The sequence below is a fragment of the Chelonia mydas genome, chromosome 2 (assembly GCF_015237465.2).
Source record: "Chelonia mydas isolate rCheMyd1 chromosome 2, rCheMyd1.pri.v2, whole genome shotgun sequence".
NCBI lineage: Eukaryota > Metazoa > Chordata > Testudines > Cheloniidae > Chelonia > Chelonia mydas.
In genome coordinates this window covers 215,331,485-215,350,313 of record NC_057850.1, presented here as the reverse complement: position 1 = coordinate 215,350,313, position 18,829 = coordinate 215,331,485, and the positions used below count along the sequence as shown (strand labels likewise).

The 18,829-nt window shown below is 45.1% G+C and overlaps 1 long non-coding RNA gene across 3 annotated transcripts; it reads left to right on the top strand.

Annotated features, from left to right (window-relative positions):
* Positions 1-11,740: 11,740 nt before the first annotated feature.
* LOC122464341 lies at positions 11,741-17,115 on the top strand. Of its 3 annotated transcripts, none has more exons than XR_006288286.1 (4): positions 11,741-11,794; positions 12,312-12,359; positions 14,923-15,051; positions 16,441-17,115. It is a non-coding gene; the product is annotated as an uncharacterized LOC122464341 (long non-coding RNA). The 3 variants fall into 3 exon arrangements; XR_006288285.1 differs by having other exon boundaries at positions 11,749-11,961; XR_006288284.1 differs by having other exon boundaries at positions 11,749-11,988.
* The last annotated feature ends 1,714 nt before the right edge of the window (positions 17,116-18,829 follow it).

The following is an 18,829-nucleotide window of genomic DNA, read 5'->3' as shown; positions in this document are numbered from 1 at the left end:
ACATGAAAAGATGGGAGTTGCCTTACCAAGTGAGGGGTCAGTCTAACGAGATGGTATTCTACTGTTAATTAAATTCTCGTTGGGAGTTGCCTTACCAAGTGGGGGGGTCAGTCTAGATTAGGCAGCAGCTGAGTAATGGTTTTAAGAAAGTCAGTGACACCTAAATGTTGTACTTGGGCACCTAAGTCCCTTTCTGGATCTAGCCCCTGTTGCCTCACTGATTCTTTTCTCCTGTGCCCTCCCCTCAAATGGGGCTGGCTGGGCACATAAGGGCCCTAGAGAATCTACTCCAGCGATTGGTTTTTAATACATTCTCCAAAGCTGCTCTTCAGCCACATTGTGGGCCGGATGGAGGATTCCTCTGCACATCCTGGCTCCCTGCTCATTTGCTCAGCCCCCAGCCTGGCTACTTGGGAGGGGCATGAGCAATGAGTTTTGATGCAATTGGAAACCTCAACAGAAAGGCTAAGAAAGCATTAGCCTCTCTCTCTCACTCCAGATCAGGACACCTTAGCAGGGCAGTGTGAGAAAACTTTAACTGTAGCTGCCTATGCTGTAGGGCATTTTAGTCTCTAGGCCTGCCAGATTGGGCCCATTCATTGACATCTAGAGCTGGTCACATTTTTTCACATAAAAAGTTGCTTAATAAAAAAGGTCTTATTTTAAAAATGGACATTTTTACAAAAAATTGTCAGTTTTATTGCAACTCTGTGTTTTACAAAGTTTTCCATTATATTTTTACAAACCTTTTACCAAAATCATTTAAAATTATAAATGTTTCATTTACCAAAAACACATTCTTACTAAAAACCATACTTTTGAGAAATGAAAAGTTTCAAAGCCCTTTTTGGTTTAAAAATAAAATCAAGGAAAATTTAGCAAAATAAAATGGAAAAATGGGTGTGACCCAAACCTTGCAAACAGAAACAAATTCGAAAATTTGAATTTTTTTGTGAAATCATTTTCCTGGTGTTTGACCAGCTCTACTGATATCAAATCAATTTTTGAAAATTCCTGTTTTACTTTAAAGTACACCTCTACCCCGATATAACGCGGTCCTCAGGAGCCAAAAAAAATATCTTACTGTGTCATAGGTGAAACCGTGTTATATCGAACTTGCTTTGGCCTCGAGTATTTCTGATATTAATAGTCACTTCCCAACCCTGACTGACCCCTCAGAACCCCCGACCCCTCCAACCCCCGCCCCCCCCCCCGCTCCCTGTCTCCTGACTGCCCCAACCCCTATCCACACCCCCGTCCCCTAACAGGCCCCCTGGGACTCCCATGCCCTATCCAATGCCCCCGTTCCCCATCCCCGACTGCCCCACCCCACCCAACCCCCCCATCCCCTGACTGCCCCCCCAGGACCCTCTGCCCCTTATCCAACCTCTTGGCCCCTGCCTGGCACCCTTAACACGTCGCTCAGAGCAGTGTGTCGGAGCCAGACACACTGACGTGCTGACCTACCGGATCATGCAGCCTCGCCCCCCCAGAGCGCTGCTTTACCACGTTCTATCCGAACTCGTGTGATATCAGGTCGCGTTGTATCGGGGTAGAGGTGTATTTAAAGACTTCTAATTATTCAAACTGGTACATAACTGTAGCATATCTGAACAGCTCAAGTACGAAGGGATATTTAACAAAGGCTATCTCTAGATTTTATCCAGTCTTGAGCCCATAGCAATATACAGTATGATTTGTATCTCCTTGACACGTCACAAAATGAAACAAGCAGTTTTCTCTTGGCCAAGTTCCTACATGAGATTCCTTTTATCTGAATCTGCACAGTGCGTCCAAGTCCCTGACTCTATCCTGGCTAAATCTGCATGTGTTTTCCAGATGAAAATTTTAACTGCACAGCAATGTGAACCAAGCTCAGATTTTAAGTTTAAAAAAAAACCTGCCACATATAGTGTTTGTATTGTGGCAAAGTGCAGGGAAACTTTTTTTTTTCCTGCTTTAAAAAAGCCAAACATTTACTGTTCATTAAAATTGCTCTTCCCAATCCCGCTTTAGAGACTATTGCTCATGTTGTATGCACTTTTCCTTCTTGGGGAAAAATGCACAGGTTTTCTCTAGCTGCAAAACAGTGGTGCTAAATAAAAGTTTCTTTTTCAACCAAAACCATGCAACTGAGCAAATATCCTTTCCTGTAGTTTTGTGTTATTTCCTTGTGAATGTTAAAAACAACACTGTATCATGTGTCGTCGTAGCCCTGGTGGCCCCAGGATATTAGAGAGACATGGTGGAGGAAGTAACTGAAACACCATAATCCAGGGGCAGTCAATTATTTTTTGTCAAGGTCCAAATTTATTGGTCAAGGTATAGTCAAGATCCAGACTCCAGAGAAAATGATGACAAAAATGATAATAAGTAAATAAAAATATTTTTGAGTCTGTTTAAAAATGTCTGGGGATCTGGATTTGACCCACAGTCTGCTTATTGACTTCCCCTGCTAGCCTAGGTGCCTTATCTAACTTTGACCCCTGCACATAAATAAGATTGCGTTTGTAAAGAGCTGAACACCTTGGAAATACTATAACTGATAAGGAATGAAAACCCTTTTGCAACTTGAGCTAAAGTGAACAAATGCATGAAAAGGAATGTACAAATCTCCTGTTCCATTGTGAAAAAGAAAAGAGAACTATCTTTCTTTGGGCTCCAGACCAAACAATAGGAAAGAGAAATGCACTTGGAAAGAATGTTGGCAAAACATGTGCCTATGTGCTAAAGTTGCAAACGTTTTAACAGAATGCAAGAAAACCTGCAGGTTGAAAGGCTAAGAATTTTTTTTCCCCCTCCTCCTGAATCTCCATAACACCATTCCAGGGATTTGAGAGCTGCAGGATGACGTGGAGCAGGGGGTCATAAAATCCTGTTAGAAGAGTGTTCCATAGCCTGGATTTACTCAGAGCAGGTCTAGGCACTTAAAATTAAAAGTCCCACGGAGTGAGTCATTTTGCCTTGTAGACTTCCACCACTCTCCCTGAAAAAAGGAGCAGGCAGAGCCTACGAAAAGGGAGTCAAAGATTTCCCTCCCTTGCAAATTCTGGGCCCGATCTTGCTGGAACAGCAAGAACTTAGTTTATGTATTTGAGGGGGGTGAGGCAATAAATAACAGTTCACCAATCCTGAAGTCTGGCAATTCTAAGCATTCATAGGACAGACCTTACCATTTAGCAAAATCTGAAGAAATCTTGGTGATACATATTCTGTGTCTCTTTTTACTTGCTTTTAATTTGGAATTTCTGAATCCCTTGGTGTTGTGTTTGTCACAAAAGACTTACAGCATGAATACTGTATAACTGGGAAGTGGTTCAGTCAGTTGCCACGTCTGTAGAGATCCAGTGCACAAAAGGGGAGGCGGAGGTAACAGAAATACCTTCTATTTGACAAACGAAAAAGAACTAACTAGGGCGGCTTGGAATTCCCAGTGCCACATCAGCAAGAGTGGAATCCTTGCAGTCCAGATTTCTTAAAACAATACAGAATGTGGCATATACAGAATAAAGATTAGTTACCACATAAAGCTGTCATTTTTGTTTCCAAAATCCTGTGCATTGTGCCTCCCTGCCCATACCTTCCAACTCAAAATTTATATGTAAAATTTCAAACTTCAAACCTGAAAGCCTAAAAATAAGTCACCTAAACCCATACATGAATATCTTAGGTACACATATGGTCCCCATTATGAGAGTATCTGAACCTCACAATCTTTAATATATTTTCCTCAAAACACTCCTGTAAATTGGGAAGAACTGAGACATAGAAACTGAGTGACCTGTCCAATGGCAAACCAGAAGTCTGTGGCAGAGCAGTCAATTGAACCTGGGTTCCAGGTGAGCCCTAACTGTGGATCATCCTTCCTCTCTTTTCTTTAGAAACAGAAATGAAAGTGGTCTGATTTTCAGATGTGCTGAGCCTCAGCTAAAGTCAGTGGGAGTTCTGGATGCTCAGCACATCATCTGTAAATCAGGCCACTTTTATTTAGAAGCTTACATATGGGTTTAGGTGCCTAAGTTTTGGCAACCAGATGTGAAAAATGTGGCCATTTTATATATGTGAACTCTTTTAGGCTCTAGTTCCTATCTTCAGGCTGCTTCCTGTCCCCCCCGACTTAGTAAGTAAAATAAAAATTAGAAATGAATATTTCTGAATCATTTTTGATGAGAGAACAGATTTGCATTTCCTTTAAAATATTTGTATATGCCTTCTGATGGTAGATGTTATAATACTATATTACTTATAAAATTTTACTATACGTTACCTCTTTTACATTTTACAGTTTGTTTTTTTTTATTATTTTATTTAGTATTTGTACTGCAGTAGCATCCAAAATGTGCAGGATGCTTTCCAAATACTCAGTCCCTGCCCCGCAGAGCATACAATCTAAATATACCGAAAGCCTAATTAGGACTTATCTACACACAGTTTTTGCACCAATTTAACAAAAGAGGTTTAGAAGCTGTTAATAGATCAATGCAATTCCCTAGTGTGGATGCAGTTATGCCTTCATACAGGTGTTTGATATAGGGAGCAAAGTTAGCACTGCCTAAAGTTAAGGTTGCCCAGCACTTTTCACTGTAAGGCCCTGTGTTTAGTTGTTTATAACTTTGCTAAACCTTAAATATTAGGGTGAAATTTTCCATGACTCAGGCTTAATTTTTCTGGAATATTTCAGTTAAAATGGTTGAGTTGTTTCTGAAAAAAAGATTAGCAAAAAATACATTGTTTTGCCCATGTTAATAAAATCATAGAATCATAGAATATCAGGGTTGGAAGGGACTTCAGGAGGTCATCTAGTCCAACCCCCTGCTCAAAGCAGGACCGATCCCCGACTAAATCATCCCAGCCAGGGCTTTGTCAAGCCTGACCTTAAAAACTTCCAAGGAAGGAGATTCGACCACCTCCCTAGGTAACGCATTCCAGTGTTTCACCACCCTCATAGTAAAAAGTTTTTCATAATATCCAATCTAAATCTCCCCCACTGCAACTTGAGACCATTACTCCTTGTTCTATCATCTGCTACCACTGAGAACAGTCTAGAGCCATCCTCTTTGGAACCCCCTTTCAGGTAGCTGAAAGCAGCTATCAAATCCCCCTTCATTCTTCTCTTCTGAAGACTAAACATCCCCAGTTCGCTCAGCCTCTCCTCATAAGTCATGTGTTCCAGTCCCCTAATCATTTTTGTTGCCCTCCACTGGACTCTTTCGAATTTTTCCACATCCTTCTTGTAGTGTGGGGCCCAAAACTGGACACAGTACTCCAGATGAGGCCTCACCAATGTTGAACAGAGGGGAACGATCACGTCCCTCGATCTGCTGGCAATGCCCCTACTTATACATCCCAAAATGCTATTGGCCTTCTTGGCAACAAGGGCACACTGTTGACTCATATCCAACTTCTCATCCACTGTAACCCCTAGGTCCTTTTCTGCAGAACTGCTGCCGAGCCATTCAGTCCCTAGTCTGTAGCGGTGCATTGGATTCTTCCGTCCTAAGTGCAGGACTCTGCACTTGTCCTTGTTGAACCTCATCAGATTTCTTTTGGCCCAATCCTCCAATTTGTCTAGGTCCCTCTGTATCCTATCCCTACCCTCCAGCATGTCTATCACTCCTCCCAGGTTAGTGTCATCTGCAAACTTGCTGAGGGTGCAATCCACACCATCCTCCAGATCATTTATGAAGATATTGAACAAAACCGGCCCCAGGACCGACCCCTGGGGCACTCCACTCGATACCGGCTGCCAACTAGACATGGAGCCATTGATCACTACCCGTTGAGCCCGACAATCTAGCCAGCTTTCTATCCACCTTATAGTCCATTCATCCAGCCCATACTTCTTTAACTTGCTGGCAAGAATGGGAGACTGTGCGAGACTGTGTCGAGACTGTGTCAAAAGCTTTGCTAAAGTCAAGGAACAACACGTCCACTGCTTTCCCTTCATCCACAGAGCCAGTTATCTCGTCATAGAAGGCAATTAGATTAGTCAGGCATGACTTGCCCTTGGTGAATCCATGCTGACTGATCCTGATCACTTTCCTCTCCTCTAAGTGCTTCAGAATTGATTCCTTGAGGACCTGCTCCATGATTTTTGCAGGGACTGAGGTGAGGCTGACTGGCCTGTAGTTCCCAGGATCCTCCTTCTTCCCTTTTTTAAAGATGGGCACTACATTAGCCTTTTTCCAATCATCTGGGACCTCCCCCGATTGCCATGAGTTTTCAAAGATAATGGCCAATGGCTCTGCAATCACATCCGCCAACTCCTTTAGCACTCTCGGATGCAACGCATCCGGCCCCATGGACTTGTGCTCATCCAGCTTTTCTAAATAGTCCCGAACCACTTCTTTCTCCACAGAGGGCTGGTCACCTTCTCCCCATGCTGTGCTGCCCAGTGCAGTAGTCTGGGAGCTGACCTTGTTCGATAAGACAGAGGCGAAAAAAGCATTGAGTACATTAGCTTTTTCCACATCCTCTGTCACTAGGTTGCCTCCCTCATTCAGTAAGGGGCCCACACTTTCCTTGACTTTCTTCTTGTTGCTAACATACCTGAAGAAACCCTTCTTGTTACTCTTAACATCTCTTGCTAGCTGCAACTCCAGGTGTGATTTGGCCCTCCTGATTTCACTCCTGCAAGCCCGAGCAATATTTTTATACTCATCCCTGTTCATTTGTCCAATCTTCCACTTCTTGTAAGCTTCTTTTTTGTATTTAAGAGCAGCAAGGATTTCACTGTTAAGCTAAGCTGGTTGCCTATTCTTTCTACACATCGGGATGGTTTGTCCCTGTAACCTCAATAAGGATTCTTTAAAACCAGCCAGCTCTCCTGGACTCCTTTCCCCCTCATGTTATTCTCCCAGGGGATCTGGTTGTAACTGGTTGTAAGACTTTTTTTAGATAATATATAATATGTGATCATGTAATTAAAAACTATATCATAATGAATATCATGGCAAATTGCCAGCAATACTTTGACGGGTCTCGTGCTTTCTCTTCTTCGGGAGGGTTCAGGGCACCATTTCTCACCCCTGAACTGGGGTATTAACTGCCCCACTAGTGCCCTAGAGGAGGGAAGTGGAGAGGGAGGGACCCAGGCCCACCCTCTACTCTGGGTCCCAGCCCAGGGCCCCTAGGGATAGCAGTAAACTGCTTGAACTAGTGCTTCCTTCCCCTGGGCTACTTCCCTCTCTTGCTCTTAAGCTTGTGGGGCTTCCTGCCCTCCCTCTGCACAAACCAGGTGTCCCTTTACCTAGGGTCTTGGTCTTCTTAGCCCACCGCAGCGCTTCCCTCCAAACTGCTCTCTACTCCAACACCAATCCACTCTGCTTCAACTCCTTCCCTTGTCTGAATGAAGCGGGGAGTGAAGGGGGTTAATCGGTGACTGGCTTCAGGTGCTCTGATTGGCTTCAGGTGCTTTAATTAATCTATAGCAAACTTTCTTCCCTCTACAGGGAATAAGGATCCCTTCTAACACTCTCCTGCTTTGATCCTGGCAGAAGTCACGAGAGTCGGAGACCTCCTGGACTACAACCGGGGAGACTGGCTGGATCCTCTGACGCTCGCTCGGCACATGGGGCTCTCCAGACCTCATACCCCCCGGCGCGTACTTCAGGAGGTGAAGGCCGCTTTGCCGCCCGCTGCTCGAGCTTACCTCGACCGGGTCCTGCTCAAGGGCACGCCCTGCCCACCCTCTCCCCAGGCCCGCCAGACCTTTCAATTGGGCCCCTGCCCCACAGATCCAATCAACCCCCCCACCCCTTCACTGCGAGCCGGCTGCATGAACTGCAGCCGGTACGCTTCCAAACCGCGCCAAGGAAACATCTATACACACTCGCGCTCCACACCCTTCACGCCCTCACCCTAGTGTCCTGCCCCGACACAAAGTGGCGAGACCTTCTGCCACCTTTGGAGGGTGAGCAGCCCCGGTGGGCCAGCCTGTATTCCACCTTGGTCCCGAGGCCCATCGGGGACATTAGTTGGTGGCTCCTTCACGGAGCTGTGAGCATGGGCGTGTTCTTGACGCGGTTCACCCCCATCCCGGATACTTGCCCTTTTTGCAATGTGAGGGAAACCCTGGTGCACGTATATTTAGAGTGTGCCAGGCTGCAGCCCCTTTTCCGGCTCCTCACGAATATTTTATTACGCTTTTGGCTACACTTTTCCCCTCACCTTTTTATCTACACACTCCCCATCCGTGGCCCCACAAAATCGCGAGATCTCCTGGTTAACCTCCTCCTAGCCCTAGCTGAAACAGCCATTTATAAAACCAGAGAGGGGAGGTTGGCTAATGAAGCGTCCTGCAATTGTAGGGCCGTTTTCCGATCCTCAGTACATTCACGTATCCGGGCGGAGTTCCTCTGGGCGGCGTCCACCGACTCCCTTGACGCCTTCGAGGAGCGGTGGGCGCTGTCCAAGGTTCTCTGCTCGGTGACCCCGTCCGGTTCCCTCCGTCTGACCCTTTGATTGAGGGGAAGGGCGAGAGACCCCAGCCCCAGCCGTTGCGGCTGTGGATACCATTATTACTGTCACCTAGGAGGGGTCCTATCACACGTGGTGTGCGTCCCCCCCCACCCCCAAACCGCCCACCCCACAGCCGTGCCCATCTTGTCGGGCACTCTCAGGAGAGGAATAATCGGTGACACTGGGTGTGGCACTAGGTAACTCGAGGGGGTGGAAGACCATGAGTGTCGAGGAAGCCCCCCCTCTTTAGGCCACCAGGTAACTCCGGAGGGTGGAAGACCACGAGCATCGAGGAAGCCCCCCCGCTCTGGGCCCAGGCTAGCCTGAACACTTCTCCCTCCTGAAGGCTGCTGTGTTATACCTTGTGTTTGCTTTTGTTTTGTCGCATAGTTTTGCTTTATTCTTTTTGGTGATTCTTTGTAAGTGTTACACAAATAAAATTCTTTTCTGCTTCAAAAAAAAAAAAAACCACTCTCCTGGCAGAAGTCACAAGAGTCGGAGACCTCCTGGACTACAACCGGGGAGACTGGCTGGATCCTCTGATGCTCACCCGGCGCATGGGGCTCTCCAGACCTCGTACCCCCCGGCGCGTACGTCAGGAGGTGAAGGCCGCTTTGCTGCCCACTGCTCGAGCTTACCTCGACCGGGTCCTGCTCGAGGGCACGCCCTGCCCACCCTCTACCCCAGGCCTCCCGGACCTTTCAATTGGGCCCCTGCCCCGCAGATCCAATTGACCCCCCCACCCCTTCACTGCGAGCCGGCTGCATGAACTGCAGCCGGTACGCTTCCAAACCGCGCCAAGGAAACATCTATACACGCTTGCGCTCCACTCCCCTCACGCCCTCACCCTAGTGTCCTGCCCCGACACAAAGTGGCGAGACCTTCTGCCACCTTTGGAGGGTGAGCAGCCCCGGTGGGCCAGCCTATGTTCCACCTTGGTTCCGAGGCCCGTCGAGGACATCAGTTGGCGGCTCCTTCACGGAGCTGTGAGCATGGGCATGTACTTGGCGCGGTTCACCCCCATCCCAGATACTTGTCCCTTTTGTGGTGTGAGGGAAACCCTGGCGCACGTATATCTGGAGTGCGCCAGGCTGAAGCCCCTGTTCCAGCTCCTCACAAATCTCCTATTACGTTTTTGGTTGCATTTTTCCCCTCACCTTTTTATTTATGCACTCCCCATCCGTGGCCTCACAAAGTCGCGGGATCTCCTAGTTAACCTCCTCCTGGCCCTGGCTAAAACGGCCATCTATAAAACCAGAGAGAGGAGGTTGGGCGATGGAGTTTCCTGTAACTGTGGGGCTGTTTTCCGATCCTCGGTCCGTTCACGTATCCGGGCGGAGTTCCTCTGGGCAGCGTCCACCGACTCCCTTGATGCTTTTGGGAAGCAGTGGGTGCTGTCCGAGGTTCTCTGCTCGGTGTCCCCTTCCTGGTCCCTTTGTCTGACCCTCTGATTGGGGGAGAGAGTAAGGGACCCCAGCCCCAACCATTGCTGCTGCGGACACCACCACCCTAGAGGGGTCATTTCACATGTGAGTGCACGTGCCCCCCTGCCCAGATTGTCCACCCCACAGCCTGCCCCTCTTGTTGGGTGCTTTCAGAGGAGGGAATTGTTGGTGACACTCGGGCGTGGCACCATGTAACTCGAGGGGGTGGAAGACCACAAGAGTCGATGAAGCCCCCTGCTCTGGGCCACCAAGTAACTCGGAAGAGTGGAAGACCATGAGAGTCGAGGAAGCCCCCTGCTCTGGGCCCGGGCAAGCTTGAACACTTCCCTCCCCTGAAGCTAATGAGAAAACAATTGTGATTGGTTGCTGTGTTACACACTGCATATGCTGTTTTTACTTTGTAAGTGTGTTATGCAAATAAAAATATCTTTTGCTTCAAAAAAAAACAAAAACACTCTCCTGCTGCCCTCTGGCCATGCTGTATCACAATATGCACAAGGGGATGAATTAAGGTTATACAGGCAACCTTAAGTCCAGCATTTCTTAACTTTTGAGTGCTTGATTTAGCAACCTTAACATTCCTTTAACATTGTTTTTGGATGTAATATCAGTATTACTCATTTCAGTAAATTTTCTAAACCAATACAAGTAAATCAGTGCAAAAACTACTGAGATGAAGGCAATGGTTTGAGGAAATGGTATAGAACAGATGAGCAAAGTGATCAGGGCAATGAAGAACACTTGTCTTTTTAGTTACTTTCTGTTGAGTTTAGGCATGCTAAATTCCCATCCTTGTATCATTCAAATCCTCTTCTTCCCCTTTCTACTGTAGCAATCTCCAGCCACAACTGTAGTATCTTTATGCCTCTCCCTCCCAACGTTCATTCCTTTCCCTCAGCATAAATGAGCAGTACACTCAGAAGATAATTAACTAATTAGATGAATTAGGCAGCTAATTTTATGTACACATTGCAGAGGCAGTGTGTCACCTGAAATGATGGTAACTAAGGAGAGGGTTTGAGGATCATCTTGTGAAGGACAGTGTGGGAGAATGTACTGTGAAGGCTGTAGGGAAAGCAGATGTCATACATGGAAGAAAGGGAAAGAAGAGTAACTTGATATGAGACAAAGTCAGATTAGTAGGGAGGAGAAAAGTTAAGTAGGCACTTAAAAGCAATCACAAGAAGCTTGAACTTATGCAATGAAGAAGGGGTGGAGAGATTCAAAGGAGGAATGACATGGACAAGGACAATTGTTTTAGTGGTTACATTTTGTGTGGATTGGAGCCGATTAGTCTGAAAGGTCATTGTGCAGGAAGTTAAAATGCTATTGGTTGAATTGTTCAAAAATATTGACAAATGTGGTAGTGCTATCAGTTATTTGATGTTTTCTGACACAGTCTATGTCTATATGTTGGTTATCTAGGAAACAAAAGTAAATAAAAGCAAAATATATACTTCCCCTAGCTAGTAAACGGTGATGTCATTCACCGTGCTTCCCTCATTCTTGCTAGGTTGGACAAGAAGATATTACCGACAAATTAACTGTCCTCTACTGAATCACTCATGGTGTGAGCACAAGGTGGCAAGGGTTGGAGTGGTCAAATGGGACAAATCTGTGTCAAAACAGAGAGAGCTCAATAGTTTTCATGTTATTTATCAACTCATTGGTTTAATACAATGGTCTTTTTCAGTGTGATGGGGTGCATTTTCCTCCCCAGCTCTGAAAGGGTTAATGTGGGTCTGGCCGGTAGGCCAGCCATAATTAAAGATGAAGCCCAGATGGGGAAGGAGCTTGGAGATGACTATAAAGGCAGGAAGTTTGGAGCAGCAGCAGAGAGCTGCAAAGAGAGAGGAAAGAACTCTGCACCCACCATCTGGGATTAAAGAGTTGGTTGAGTCAAGGAGGAAGCCCAGGGACCCTCTAGGAAGTAGGGAAGTCTGGGAATAGGCCAGGCGTGACATGGAGGAGCTACTGTGGGGGATAAGGCCCTGGTGGTGAACCCTGACAAAAGGGGCAGGATCTGGACATCCAGGGAGTTCACCTGAGGAACTGTGTAAAGAAAACTTAAGAGGGATGACAGGTCAAGTCTGAGGAGGGCAGAAGTTGGGTTAAATTACACTGCTAGTCTGAGATTTATTGGGGGAATCCAGGGAGGCACCCTGTGAGTCCCAGCCCTGAAAGAAGGGTGAACTTGGAGAGGCCAGCTGATAGACTATGGCAGGGAGGCAGCAGGAAGGAGTCTGAAGGAGCAGATCCTGGCTGCTGGTTATAGGTCCCTGGACTGGAACCCAGCTTGGGAGAGTGGGCCTTCCTTCAGCAAAGAAAGCTTCTGTGTATTTTAGCTCCATCTTTTTTCACTTCTTTAGATCAATGACCAACCTCATTATTCTCATACATATACAGGTCACATTTTCTCCAGTAAATAGCACCCCAGGGTCCTTGATTAAACACGTGAGTCCCCTTTTGCACGTCATTTCCATGATTGTGTGTAAACTGGAAAATTGCACATGGCCATTTAGATGTTTGAAAGCTGTTTGCACACAAAAGTACTGATTTGTGTGTGCAGTTACATGCTGAACTCTGGCAATTATATTTAAAAATATAGTCCCAATTTCCATTATATTTTTTTACTTTATTGTAAAAAGAAGCTTGAGGTGGTGTGGTGAACTACTGAATTGTGTTAATACCACTCCACATTTCTGGATGGGAATTGCAGGACTTAGACGACATGTTAAAGAACATTTTTGTTTCTCTTGCATCAACAGCTGGCTCCTTGCTGAGCTCTACAGGAGTTCATGTCAGTGGTTTCTTGAACTCTTATGTGGTTAGAGTTCTGTATGGCTAGTTTAAAAGGTCTATCTTGTAAACTGACTCAGTCGGCCTGGCACTGTTTTCTTTGGACTTATTGATGCCATGGGATTTGTGTACCTTCATGATTTTAAGGTCTCACTGAAACCTCTCCTGAAGTGTGTACTTAAAGCCAGCTACCGTTAAAGAGAGAAAAGTTGATTGATTTTTCTTAACCTACATGCTTTTTTTTAACATGGGGCAGCCACCATCTGATTAGCTTCAGTTTGTCATTTTTATAGGCATTTTTCTTCTTAATAATCTATAGTGCACACACAAAAAATGCTAAAACAGCATTAAGTTTGTAAAGCCAAGCACTCAAATGTTAGCAAATGCCAGAATTAAGGTTACCTGTGCAACCTTAATTCAGCCTGTTTGTGTATATGCATTTAATTATGTGATCACATACTTTTTTCCCAGTACACAGAATGGACCTGCTCTGAAGGTGAATATAGTGAGGCAGGCTTTTCTCTGTCGGATCCCTGCCTTTTTTGCAGAAGTTGGAAGGGGTGCAGCAATTGAGGCAAGGGATTGCAGCAAGAGAAAGGACAATCTCTTAGTTAAGGCAATTGAAGGCTGCTCTGGAGAACTGGATTCTATCCCTGCTTACGACACAGAGTTCCTGTGTGATGCTAGACAAGTCCTTTAAACCAAACTTTTCACAGGTGGTCACTAAGGGTATGTCTGTGCTGCTGCTGGGAATGTGCCTCCCAGCCCAGGTAAACAGACACATGCTAGCTCTGCTTAAGCTATCCTGCTAAACATAGCAGTGCGGACATTGTGCATGGGTGGCCTCCAGAGTACAAGCCCATCCAACCCCTTGGGTCTGTACTTGGGTGGCTAGCCCATACTGCTATGTCTAGCCTGCTATTTTAGCACATTGGCTCAAGCAGAGCAGTACGTGTCTGCCTACCCATGCTGGGAGGCATGCTCCCAGCTGCAATGTACCCATACCCTAATTGTGTGCTCATTTTTGGGGTGCCTGATGTGAACCTTAGGGTCTGATTTGCAGAAGCTGCAAACTGAAATCACTGGGAGCTGTCCTTTGTAGTGCTCTACAGTGCTAAGTACTCTGAAAAATCAGGCCCTAGATGTCTCAAATTGGGCATCCAAAATTCGTGATTCCATTGACCATAATCTCTCTGTGCCTGAACTCCTCATCTGTAAAATGGGGCTAATATCATCCCTGTCCTCACTGGGGTGTTGTGACGATAAATGTATTAATGTTTGCGAAGCACTCAGGTAATATAGTGATGAGTGCCAGGGAAAAACCTGTTGAATAGTTGCTCATTAATTGAGCACCTTTGAGTCTGTATACTGAATGAGGCAGGGATCTGGGGGGGAAAAATAATATGCTAGTAGTTTATTTGACCAAAAATGCATTTTGAGTCAACCCAAAACTGTTTGTGAATTTGTGAGTCTTTGTGTAACACTGTTGCAAAAAAGCAAACATCATTCTGGGATGTATTAGCAGGAATGTGGTAAGCAAGACACAAGAAGTAATTCTTCTGCTCTACTCCATGCTGATTAGGCCTCAACTGGAGTATTGTGTCCAGTTCTGGACACCACATTTTAGGAAAGATGTGGACAAATTGGAGAAAGTGCAGAGAAGAGCAACAAAAATTACTAAAGGTCTAGATAACATGACCTGTGAGGGAAGATTGAAAAAACTGGGTTTTTTTTTTAGTCTGCAGAAGAAGAGACTCAGAGGGGACATGATAATAATTTTCAAGTACATAAAAGACTGTTAGGAGGAGGGGAAAAATTGTTCTCCTTAACCTATGAAGATAGGACAAATAGCAATGGGCTTCAATTGCAGCAAGGGCAGTTTAGGTTGGACATTAGGAAAAACTTCCTAACTGTCAGGGTAGTTAAGCACTGGAATAAATTGCCTAGGGAGGTTGTGGAATCTCCATCATTGGAGATTTTAAACAGCAGGTTAGATAAACACCTGTCAGGGATACTCTGGATAATACTTAGTCCTGCCATAAGTGCAGGAGGCTGGACTAGATGACTAGTCAAGGTCCCTTCCAGTCCTATGATTCTATGACAATAAAAATATAAGCTGAGTATGGGTGGTATATGGGTCTATTAGAAGAAGCATGTACTTAAATTCCTCATATGAATGAGAATCACATTTATCTCCTCTTTACCTTTTCTCCTTCAGGAGTAATTTGGCATTCAGACCACACAGCAGCACTCCCTCTTAGAGGATCAGGCTAACCTGCACTCCCTGCCCTGCTCATCACATTCTACCTTGCATTTTAGTGTGCCAGGGACCTACTAGATAAACAAGGTAGGATCCTAAACAGGGAATGACTTTTTTTCTTTTAAATGCTCTCTTCAGTTCCAGTACCTATGAGGTGATGACGATCTGTGCATATGGACAGAAACTTGGTACAAATTTCAAGTTAAGCAGCAAAATCCCTCTTGGAAGAAGGTGGGCAGGTTCAGGATCACTTAAAGTTTTATTACCTGGAGCAAATGAAAGAATCCAAGCAGCAGAGTTTCTGACTACATTCACTTTAACAATCTGTAAACTACAAACAGTATAAATTCAAAACAATATCAACAGGCCATCTTTTATATCTACAGAGCTCCCTATCTTGAGTTCTGCTGCACAAATGCTTCTCAGTCCTTTCCTGAAAGAAACACAGCCCTTATTAAAGCTCTGAGTTTAACAGGCTCAGAGGTATCTGAATATCACAGGTGCAGGTAGGAAGCTGGGATTTGATTCCAAATTCTTCACATCAGTGCCTAGTTTGGGAGGAAATTCTCCTAGGGGAATTACTGTGACAGGTGCATCATGGCTACAAGTCCTAGCCTGGTAAGCACTACAAGGAGTTTTTTTATGCCCTATCATGCTATTCTATAAGATTTAGCCCTCATATAATTTTTTTGCAAGGGAGGAAGGACTGGCAGTGGTTAGGAAACACAATGATTGGGGAAAAAATGAGGGGAAATACAGGAAATGTTTAGACCTAAGCAGAACTGATGGGGTTTTTTTTAACATATGGAATTTTTTTGCTCAGATTTACAGATAGCTCTAAACAAAAGAATTACCTCAGACTTGCTGCATTTCTTTGCATCACACCTAAACTTTCTTCATTCACACAACCACACACAAAAATACCCCCCAGACTTTTTTTCTTCCATAGCATGTAACCTCCCTTTATTATCAATATGTCATGTCAGACTTCCTGACTTTTTTTTTTAATCTCACACTTGAAAATTGCCACGTATAAAAAAACTGACCTCATACTTAGTGATTTCTTTCTCTGGATCTGCTTCTTGCCTGCTAGGTGGGGAAATAAGTGGCATCAATAATTATACTGAGAAGTGGGAAGGGAGAGGAAACAAAGGGCCAGTCCTGGCTCCCTCTGTGGCTCCAGTGTTCAAGGACACCTGCAGCTCAAAATGGCTGCAAAGTCATCTTAGCCAACGTGTCAAGGATTTTGCTGATATAGGAGAATCCTTGGGGCATAAAAGTGAAGCCCCCATCAGGCTAGGCCTTCTTAGTCTCACAGGGACAATGTCAATTTGCAAACCAATCACTTGCTAGAAAAAATAAAACATTCAAAATGGCAGTATGTACTAACTACACCTTCCCTAGAGTTGACAATTTTTGTAATGTTACAAGCAGTTTCCTATTTTAAAAAAATGTTGTTCTCTCCCTTTGCTGCAGCGTAACAAGCCTCACGCAAACAAGAAGGGAAACCACGTGGGCACAAGGATCAGGGTTTTATTTATTGTAAGTCCCATTGTAGGATGGGCGCTTCACAGACTGTACACAGAACCCTGTCAAATATACAATATAAACCAACTGAGGCCTCATTTAAACAACAAGCTACTTACAGGCAGATCCTGGTATCCAGGTAGAGCTCATTGTAGATTGGAGCCTGAGAAGGAAAACCAATTTTTTTCTGTAATCTCTTTCAGTCTAAGAATCGTGGCTATTACAAATAACAATAGTAAATTAAATGCTTTCAGATTAATATGTAAGTAAGTTGTCTCTGTCTCATAAAGGAAAAATGTTTGTTTTTTGCTAGTTTGTTACAATGTTAATGTCTGTCATTTGAATTATTGAGACACGGGGTTCTGTGGTATATTTTCCATTTTCCCTCTGCTTGGCCATTATCTGTGTTTGGATCATATCCTTTGAATTAAAAAGCAAGCTGTGCTCTTTGCTTTGTTGCACAATCACCATTCATTTTTACTGATTATGGTCAAAAAGCAACATTCTAACACTATAATGGCCTGTCACTTCTTTCGCCCCCACCCAAAAAGAGAGATTCCCACCTTTGATGGGTGAGCTACCTCTAATAAAATAAGAACTAATAATTTTTGCCCATTTCTCAAACCAAACACAAGTTGATGTTTTTGAGTGTTCTAGAAAGTTTAATTAAAAAAAAAAGACATTGTGAGCATCTAATGACAGCCCCCACAGGATTCAAATAACTCGCATTGAAGTACTAGGATATGATGCCTTTCTGGTAAAACACGAGGGGACTAAGACTGATGACATATTTAAACCTTGGTCACTTCACTGTGTCTCCTCTAGTTCCCCAGCACCCTCTGCAAAATGCTGCTGCTAAAAACAATCTTCCTGTTCCATCTCTTTGGCCATTTCAGTGCCTTCTTCAAATCCCATCACTGAATTTTCTCTCTCCTTTCACTTAAAATTCAAGGTTCTGGACTTCAGAGTTATGCCCCACTTTAGTCTCTCCCCCCGCCCCCATCTCTGTTGCAATTTCCTTCTACTCCCAGTCTCGCTCCCTTTATTCTAAGCTTTCTTTTCCTTCCACTCAGGGTTTGTACCTTTGGCCCAGAACACCCTCCTTGTCCTTGCAAATAAGCTTCCTTCTCTTTATTCAAACTTCTCCTTTATAACATTTCTTCTGTGGAACCTTTCAATGATAATCTGCCAAATATAAATAAATAAGCTATTCAAACTGCTCCTAAACTGTACTTTAATTCATGTATTATGCATGTGTGTAGGATTCATAAAGGTTTATGTGCTTGGCAACATTCAGGGCACACCCGGAGTGTTGTGTAGGAGCAGTGCACACACTGCTCCATCCAAGGGCATCAACCTTGGAATCTCGCCAAGATGACATGAACCGTGGGAAGCCTCTCAGGACTGGGCTCAAGGCCCGAGAGCAAGGAATGCGGTAGATAGAAATTGGTAAATAAGAACGTTAAACAAAGCCAGTGTATTCCTTTTATCTGTTGGAGAATGTAATGCGCGGGGGGAGAGAGAGAATAAAGGGGAAGGTGGAAAGCTGACAGGCAGAAGCCTGTTAGCAGAGACCAGCCGCTTGCTTGCTAAAAGCTGTGTTCTGTCTTGTCATTGAACCGCCACAACTGGCGCCCAACGTGGGGCCCTCAGCACTCACCTCGCCCGGCAAGGGTTTCAGACGCGTCACTCATCCGCCTCGTGGATCCCGGTGAGTATTTTTCATTGTGGTAAGTATGGGAAGCTCCCTCTCTGCTTTGCAAGTGCAACACCACAATGAGCTACAGTATTTGTTGCGTAAGGCTCAGCATGACTGCCCCACTCGAGTGCCCAATGCCTGTGGTACCCTGAAGCCGGAACCCTTAAACTAGCGGACTGGGAACGGTTGGGCCAGACATTGCACAAAGAGCCTCAGGTGCCCGGGCAGGCTTTACATGCCTGGCACCTCTGCCGCGATGCGATACAGCATGTCGCCTCGGACAGGCCCTCCCTTGCGAGGCTGGTGATCTTGCCACGCCCGTCCGCTCCTGCAGCCACCTCCCCTCCTACCGATGCAACACAGTGTGTCATAGAATCATAGAATCATAGAATATCAGGGTTGGAAGGGACCTCAGGAGGTCATCTAGTCCAACCCCCTGCTCAAAGCAGGACCAATCCCCAATCAAATCATCCCAGCCAGGGCTTTGTCAAGCCTGACCTTAAAAACTTCCAAGGAAGGAGATTCTACCACCTCCCTAGGTAACGCATTCCAGTGTTTCACCACCCTCCTAGTGAAAAAGTTTTTCCTAATATTCAACCTAAACCTCCCCCACTGCAACTTGAGACCATTACTCCTTGT